General features: G+C 42.4%; 1 protein-coding gene across 4 annotated transcripts in view; it reads left to right on the forward strand.

Moving 5' to 3' along the window:
• Positions 1 to 120: 120 nt before the first annotated feature.
• Positions 121 to 9,327, forward strand: part of EXD3 (exonuclease 3'-5' domain containing 3) — a 525,078-nt gene continuing 515,871 nt past the window's right edge. For 2 of the 4 annotated variants that reach the window (XM_019510422.1, XM_019510423.1), the window contains exons 1-2: positions 128 to 661; positions 6,163 to 6,279. The gene's annotated coding sequence lies outside the window, so the exon portion shown is untranslated. Of the gene's footprint in view, positions 662 to 6,162; positions 6,280 to 9,327 lie in introns of all 4 variants that reach the window. The other 2 variants (XM_019510424.1, XM_019510425.1) reach the window with 2 other exon arrangements.

A 9,327-nucleotide genomic window follows, 5' to 3' on the forward strand; every position in this document is an offset into this window, starting at 1 on the left:
GATAAAGAAATTGAACAGTGCGGGCCCAAGGACCGAGCCCTGGGGGACTCTGCTGCCCACTCCCCCCCAGGTCGGATATGACCCGTCCACCATTTTGAAGTCCTGCTTCTGAATGACACTGCTGCATCATTGGCAAAGAGCATTTCATGGACAAGAACTTCTTGGGTTTTCATTTTTGCTTTGAAACGAGCAAGGTTAAAGAGGTTCCTATTGGATCTGGTCTGGAGGTATACTTCTGAAGAGCTACTAAATGTATATTTGAGTAGGACAGTGAAGAAAATCCCCAAAAGTGACAGAGTTAGGACACAGCCCTGATTGACACTGCTCTTGATTTCAAATTCTTCTGAATGAGACCCATCAAACTGCACTGTTTCACACATACTGACGTGGAAGGACTTGATACTTAGGAGGGCAGCTAATCTTCAGGATTTGAAACAAACCATCTCTGCTGACGAGATCAAAGGCTTTGGTGAGATTGACAAATACTATGTACAGAGATTTTCTTTGTTCACTGCACTTTTGTTGTAGTCTCAAGGAGAATGTAATCTCTTGTCGTGGATCTACTGGATCTGAAACCCCAGTGAGACTCAGGGTAGACTGTCTGCAAGGGTCTGCAGTTGTAGCAGGACAGCTTTGGCAAACAGCTTCCCAATGATGCAAAGTAAGGATATACCATGATAATTATGCAGTCATTTATATCACTGTTGTTTTTGTACAGAGTGACTATGCTTGCATCCTTCATATCCTGAGGAACTTCCCCTTCTCTCCAGTACATACATATTAGAAGGAAGCTGGATTTTCTGCACTTAGTAACTTCAGCTGCTTTGTAATCTATACCTAGGGCTTTACCCCAAGCAAGCTGATCAGTGGCTTTTTCTGTTTAGTCTATGGTAGGTTCATGATCAAGTGCTGTCAAGTGTATTGAGAGCAGTCACGGACCACATTTTCCTGAGTAGAGTTCTGAGTCATGTTCAACCCATCGATCCATCTGCTTATTGCGGTCCTTGATGACTTCACCTGTGGAGGATTTTAAAGGGGCAGTCTTCTTCAGAACAGGCCTGAGAGCTTTCCTGATGCTCCCATACATTGCTTGCATGTTGCCTTGGTCAGAAGCTTTTTGGATACTTTTGCACAATTGTAGCCAGTAATTGTTTGCACACTGTCTCACTGTACATTTGACCTTTTGCTGGATCTCTTGAAGTGCCTGCAAGGTGGAGTAGCTAAGGTCACACTTGTATTTAAGGAGACCTGACCATTTCTTTTCTATGAGTGGGATCATTTCAGATTAGTTCTCATCAAACTAATCATTTGAGCTGCGATGCAAGGTACGCAAGAGTCCAAGGCAGTTTGATAGATGGTTCCTTTGAGCTGAACCCATTTCTCCTCAGCAGTATTACACAGCTTAAGAGATGATAGAGCCCTGGAGAGTTTTGATGAATCGAGATGATGTGTCTTCAGTTTTCAGTCACATAGCATTGATTTGTAGTAAGGAGAGTTTCTTGTTCCTGTACAGTTTCCTGGGACACCCTTTGACTTTAGTGCATACCAATGAATGATCACTATCAGTCAGTACTCTGATGGGATGACATGAGGATTACATCACAGAAGTCTTGTGAGTGGGTGATAATCAAGCTGAGTTCATGCCAGTGTCCAGATCGTGGGTGGCACCAAGGTACTTTGTTGAGCTTTCACATTGAAGAAATAATTTGTTATACATAGCTCATTGCATGAACAAAGCTCAAGCAAAACATTTGTCCATTTTCATTCATTTTGCTGATACCATTGGTGCCTAAACTGTGCAGCCAGGCATTGTGCTCAGCACCAACCCTTGTGTTGAAGTCTCCAAGCACGAGGATTGTTTCATTATGTGACTGACTAAAGCACTAAGCTCATCGTGGAAGAGGTCCTTTGATTCAGATGAAGCAGTGAGATTAGGGGCATATGCACATAAGAGATTGGCAGGACCAGAGGCAGTAGTGAGTCAAAGCACTATTAATCTTTTGGAGCCCTTGTTTCAGGGTTTTATTGCAAACAACAGTTATTTTTGAGTGCAAAGCCAACACCATATTATCCAATTTCTTTGGGCTGTTTACCACACCAGAAAAAGATGTACTACTTTTCTTTTAGGCAGCCAGTCCCTGGTAGTCTGGTCTCTTGTAGAGCAACAATATTGGCATTCAGTCTTAGGAGTGATGCATCAGTGACTGCAGTTTTATGTGCATAGCGAATGGTTTGGAGGCCATCGGATATACCTGGGGTCATTGTATGTACATTGCAACTTCTAATCTATAGGACTGAAAGTTTTTCCTTGCATTTTTGTAGTAGCTGGTGGTGCACAGTAGCAGTCTGCTTTGAAGTTGAATCTCTAAGCTCCAAGCAGCCACTAAAGCAGCAGACTGGCAGGAAAACACCTTGTTGGTTGGGGACTGCCCAGCTTGAAGTGGGCAGTAGTTTTCCAATGAGGTTCAATGACTTCTCCCACCATCAGTGACAACCTCTGGCACCTGGATCTATGCCAATCAATCCATGGTTTATAACTGGTAATTGTTGACTCTTGTTTGTTTCAACATGTTGGCGAAACTGAAGTAACTTCTCCAGGACAGAAAAGCCTGGGTGTTTGCTAGGTGATCAAGAATTGCCCAAGCATCAGAATCACCCTGTCAACTTTGCCGACTTATCTTTTGGAAAGGTAGAACCAATATGATGTGGGGCCAGGAAAGTTGTAGGGGCTGCCAGAAAGAAGATTGAATTAATCGCCTGTCTTAGGTGCTCCAGTCCGGATTTTCTTTCAGGGTTTATTCCCTTAGCTTTAACCTCTCCCAAGGCAGTGGTTGTGGTTACTGTCAACTTCTTCCACCAGCTTTGCCATATACTATTCTGCTGCAGCTGTTGTTGCAATGACTAGAGGACAGCTCTTAATGATGAGAACTGTTGTCCCTCCCTTATGTAATCTCTTGTACATAACAGGAGGAGGGAATTGTCGAGGAAGAGAACACAGACAGAGGTAAATATAAGCAAAGCAAGAAAACCTTTTCATTGAATGCCAGTGCATTCTTAACGAACAGCTAAAGATTAAGAACATGGTTCTACAAAACGCCTTACGTGTAGAGGCACCACATTTGCTTGAAAGTATGTGAGCATGAATTGCCATCTGAGGTGCACTGCGTTTGATTCTCTACTCACATGTACCAGTGTAGCTCCATAGACATTGGCAGAGTAACTTCAGTTTTACACCAGCATAAGTGAGATCAGAAACAGGGCTGTGCAAAGCTTCGGGTGCTGATTCAATTTGGAGGAGATTTGGCCCGATTTGGTGGCCAAATCTCTGAATCTGAATTGAATTGGGGACCAATTAAAAGGTCTGAATCGATTCAGAAAGGATTCAGAGAGCTTAGATGATTCAGGCAGTCCCCGCCTGCTGCAGCAGGGAGCTGGACCTGGACTCTGAGCTGGTAAGTAGGGGGAGGGGCTGAGGAGGGGGGAGGGGACCGTGGAGGAACCCCTGCCAGGCCCCATCCCCTGCCTGCTCTCCCAGCCCCACTATGGCTGCCCCGCCTGGCCCTAGCTCCCGGCCTTTTAAAAAAAAAGCCCACACACACCAGATGTTGCTGGGCGGAGGGGGCAATCCCCACTGACCCCCACTACCCCATGCTGTGTGAGGGGCTCTGTCACAAGCCCCCCGACCCCCACCCACTGTCCCAGCCCCCCATGGCTGCCCTGACTGCCCCAGCTCCAGCCCTTTAAGAAAATCCCCCAACCCCCCGCCCTCTGCCCCCAGACTCACCAGCTGCTGCAGCAGCTTCTGGGCTTCTGGGGGCTCCTGCAGAGCCCCCCACGCAGTGTGGGGCAGTGGGGGTCAGCAGGCATCGGCCCCCTGCCAGGCAGCAGCTGGTGAGTAGGGACTTTTTTTTTCCAAGTGCCGGGAGCTGGGGCAGGCGGGGGATGGGCCTGTGTGATTCAGAGGTTCAGCTGATTTGGCAGCAGCTGAACCTCCAAATCAGATTCGGCCGAATCGATTTAGGGCAGTGATTCGAATCACCGAATCTAATCACTGTCCCCCGAATTGGCTGAATCTGAAGTGAATACTAGCCGCTTCACGCAGGCCTGATTGACTGCACTCAGTACATGTTGCTAGACTTAACACAGTTTGGGACCTTTGTTAGATAATATGTAGCCAGAATAGGAAAGTGATCATGTGATGCTTCTCACATTTATGCCTTTGTTCCTTGCCTATTAATAAGTCTTCCCTCTTCATGTTGCATCTGTGCCAAGGGTGTTACGAGAATGTTGACTAAACGATAATGTAAATACGAGGTATTGCCATTGTAGAGCACTCTTTTTTTGAAAACATATGCTGCACTCTCCTTGTCACGCTATTTGCCACAGCCTTACAATGAAGTTTATTTTTGGACGTTGTTGACAGTCATGTAACAATAATACAAAGCATTTTCATGGTGTATTAGATAAACCATGCAGATACGTAACAGAGCTGTGATGTTTAGTAACTAGGCTCTGTGCATGCCCCATTGAACTCCTCAACCACAAACTTTTGTCATGCATGTCTTACTCCTTTATCATTTTATCAGATGAAAAAGCAGCTGGTAAATAAGTGTCTTTAAAAATCACATGAGGCAATATTGGGAAGGCTGTGGGTTCTCTGGTAGTGACTGTTACAGTACAGTACAGTTGCAAAATGTTTTAATTATCATCCATTGTTTGCTTTTACTTGTACCTCTCTGCAAATTTTGATTCTAGACTTAAGTTTCCATGACTGAAATATGGTTTTGAAGAAGGATTTTTTTTCCCCATTTTTTGTTTTTAAGTTCTGGGCAAATTGCTTCAGTTATGTTTGGGTTATATGTTCATGAAAGAAAAATTCCCACTTTAAAAACATCCAGAACACTGTCTATCCAGCGGACTTTAAATGTCAAACTTTGCCTCAACCTCAGCTTCCTCAAGGGGTGAGTTGTTACGTCAGAAAAGGAACTGGCTGGAAAATTACAGAATTGATAAATGTTTGAAAATGTGGGCTAAAGCACAGTAGGAATTTCACATTGCTAGGAAAAAAAACTTTTAATGGATGCTGAATAAAAATGATCCACTTGAGTTGTGTCAGAGATACGGTTGCTTATAAATTTTGGGAAAATATCTCTTAATATCCCAAAGGCATGTGAAATCTAACATTGTTAGAAACTGAAGGAGAACTGGTTTAACATTTGAGCTACAGGGAAAAATTGCACTTTTCCACTTTGAAATAAAAAGAGCCAGTGTTTCAGACTCTTTGCAAGGCAGGTCTTTAGTGGGACTGGTAGTGGATCTATAATAGATCCAATAGTAGATCAATGAAAAATTTGTTAAAAATCACACAATTTAAAGTTATTTTTCTCATAAGAAATTGCCTTGATTCCATAGGGACATTCATATGACAGTGAATGAGAAGGAAGATTTTGTTAAGATGATCTGCCTTTTAAAATGTGATCCATTTGAGTTGTTAGAATGTGGATCAGTAAACACTGCATTAGGGATCCTTAATCACTCCCTTGTTATGTAAATGATGCAGTCATCCCATTACCGTAATGACGAGATTGCATTTAGCAAGAAAAGAGATTTGAGCAAGTTCAGGAAAGCACTTAAGCATGTTCTTAAGTCCATCTTTGTTCAGATAAGCATGTAGACATGTTCAACATTTAAGTATGTGAAGTCTGTTGACATAACTAGGACTTGAGCATACATTTACATGCTGTTCTGATTCTGAATTAGGGGATAAGTGTGCACAAAAGTATAGGCAGACAAGGTTCTTTGGGTAAATCTGATATCTTTTATTAGACCAACTTAATAGTTGGAAAAAAATTTCTCAGCAAGTTTTTGGGTTTAAAAACCCTTTGTCAGGCTGAGGAAGCATCTGCAGTTGGTATACGCTCTTCCTGGATGGAATGAATAGCACACACCAACTGCAGATACTTCCCCAGCCTGACGAAGGGTTTTTAAACCCAAAAACTTGCTGAGAAATTTTTTTCCAACTATTAAGTTGGTCTAATAAAAGATATCAGATTTACGCAAAAAACCTTGTCTGCCTATGTCCTTAGACCAAAACGGCTACAACCTACACCCCTGTAATAGAGAAGTATATAAACATGAACAAATGTGTTTGATTTTTTTCAGGTATATGACAGAGGTGGAATTATCTTGTCCTTACTGAGCAAGCAGCACTGTCCCTCTTACGGGTACCTTTGCTGTGTCCTTGGACCGAAACCTCTATAAGCTGGGATCTGTGAGCAGGTATGCAAACTATCTCATTGTCTCAGTTTGACACTGAGACTATTAAAATCAACTTAAACTCTGGCCAGTTTATGATGACTTTTCTCACTGGAATTCATTCCTAAAGGATCTACCAAACCCACAAGCAGCTGTAGTATATTTTCAGGGGACACTATCTTCATGCAGGTGTCTTAAAGCAAACCCACCCATTAGCAAAGTCACACTTGTTTGAGTTGTAACAAGAACTGTCTTATCACCGTTGCTGTTTATATGGCGCTGGTGATGTCCTTTCAAAATGATCAGTGATTTATGGCGTAGCAAACGTATTTAGGAATAGGTTTGAGAGGGGTCTCTTTACCTTTTTGTCTGTGAACTTCATGCACCAAGGGTTTCTAAGATCCAGTCTGCAGCCTTGATCATCCAGCCTGTGGGGCTCTGAAAGGTACACCGCATGCAGCTTATCCTGGCTCCAGTTCCATATGTTGTTTGCAACGTGCAGAGCATATCTAGCATTGGCTGCACATGGCCCAGGGCCAATCTGGGCATAAACTGGGGCACAAGTCATAAATTGGCCCTGCATCCCAAAGCTAGAGCACAGGGCCTGTCCAGCATGGGCGTCACATGCAGCGTGTGCCCCAGACAAGCTCTGCATGCTTCATTTAGTATGTGTTCTGGACCGGCCCTATGCCGCCACATGCTGTGAACAGGTCTGGCCAGCACGTGCTGCATAAGGCATACAGAGCTGGAGTCTGCATGTGCTGCCAGCAGTACACACGGCCAGTCCAGGATGCACACTGCATGCAATGTCTGCATCTGGCCCACAGACTGGCCCTGTGCACCTCATCCAGTTTGCAGGACTGGATGATTAAAATATCCTTTAAATATCCCTGTTATACATGATTCCCAGTGTTACTGCAAGGTTGGGGCTTCTCTGTGTACCATGTCATGGCATTCATTTCATTTTATAGTCCAGAGTGTTAAGTGAAATTCCATATTTTGTGCATTCAAACTCAAACAGCTTGGTTAGACAGGCCTTTGGGATCTTACTTGCATGTATTGAGCATATAGTATTTCAGTTAGGTATGTATGGGCATAAAATTTACTGCTTGGTAAACAGATTTACTGTGTGCCAGCTTTTCTGTGTGCATGCTCTTACCCCACAGCAAATGAAAGCTAAACACTGGTAGTTTTGTCCTCAGTGATAGAATGGGTTAGTTTCTGCAAGCCATGTGGTAAGAATCATGTCACTATGGAGCAGTGTTTGCGTGGGGAAAGCTCTGCTCCCTTTCTTCCACTGGTGAAGTTTTTTTTATATGTCCTTAGCTTAAGGTAGTGTACTCATACTTTTTTTAGCCCCTTGCCAATAATATTGAGTGACTAACCTGCTATGAGCAACATTATACTTTACTCTTCTTTCAACCTCAGTTTAACTTTTTAATTCCCAGTGGACATAGGCACCATTAGATGTTCTCACTACTGCTATAAAGTCCCTCTTTGGTCATTCTGCAATTCCTGATGGCGGTATCCTAGAATATAAAGAAACCCAAAGATCTTTGCATGGCATAATTCACAAATTAGTGTTGTTTGAATTATTATTTCACCTGTTGCTCATCTGGAAATAAAGGTTAGCCTAATAATTCAAAGTACCTTGAAAATCTAATTTTTGTTTTCATCAGTGTAATCCTTATTGCAATTGTTTTAAAACTTAATTTTAAATTTCACTAGGGGGCAATCTTTCCTAATAAAGGATATTGGATGCAACATTAGCAAGGTCTATCAAACAGAGAAAGAGAGACTGAAGTGAAAATCATTCTTAATTTGCTATCCTTCATAGTAGAATAGTTAAGGTCTGAGATTTATGATATATAATGCCAACACTCTTTTTGTAGCTCATACTACTAGCAGGACAAAATTCCAGAGGACTAGGACAGCTTAATTCCTACGTTCTGAAGAAGGTAATAACAGTCTGTTATGTAATGCTTTCTGAACCATGGTTTTAATCATCTAAACACTATGCTTCTTTCAGTGTCTTTATATGAGGGGATAGCGTGACCCTAAATTTGTGCTCATTTGAGAATGGTTGTAGTCCCATTTGTGTTGCTGCCTTTTTGTACATATACACTTAAACATGCAAAAAACCACATTCACCCTTCTACTCCTAGCACTGATACTTGTTTTGTAACTCTGGGCAAATTACTTAATATTTTCTTTTCAGTTTCTCATCTAAGATTTGGAGGAGGGTTATTTCTATTTTACAAGGGGATTGATTAATTCTCATGATGTGTGGAAAGTGCTTTAAAGTGAAGAAGTTCTATGGAAATTGGTAAGTGTTGGGCAAAGTGGCAAAAGCCAGGAAAATATGAGGTTAAAATTAAAGTTTTAACTTTTACCATTGCGGGCATGATTTTTTTATTATTATTATTTTGATTACTTATTTTTTAAAAATGTTATCTAATGTAGTTTTAGATTTCCTGGCTATTGTTGGTTTCTGTACCCACAACATGCATTATTCATACTTAGGAGCCTTGGGTGATCTGCGAACATACTCTTGAACTTATCTAGATATACAGACATAAATTTAAACAAAGCCAGGCCAAATCAGTTTTGTCAACATTCGTTAATTAATAACAGCTAATTCTAGTTGTTATTCTAAAGAAGATTACGCTGCATTTGAAGGCTTATCTAAGACTACCCCAGCTGTGCGGTTGGTCTAATAAAAGATATCATTAGGTACCTACTGAAATCGTGATTTTGTGGAAATTGTGAAATAAGATGATCTCTGCAAAATCCACAGGAAAAAGAACTTAATAAAAATAAAATTCTGGCTCCCCAGTGTAGCTGGCTTGGGTGGTGGCGGGGAAAGGAGGGCTGCCTGTCATGCCACTCCCACGCCTTTCAAGCAGTCAGCAGCAAGGGGCATGGTTGCATGGCAGCCCTCTCAGCCAGTTAGTGGAAAGGGGTGTAGCTGTATCGACATCCATTTTCACCTATCAGTGATGGAGTGCAGGGCCCTTCGGCCAATCTGAGGCATGGGGCAGGGGGGAGGAGACAGTGCCACGATAAACCCAC

This window comes from Gavialis gangeticus, unplaced genomic scaffold, assembly GCF_001723915.1.
Source record: "Gavialis gangeticus isolate Ggan-Ray unplaced genomic scaffold, GavGan_comp1, whole genome shotgun sequence".
NCBI classification, from domain to species: Eukaryota; Metazoa; Chordata; order Crocodylia; family Gavialidae; genus Gavialis; species Gavialis gangeticus.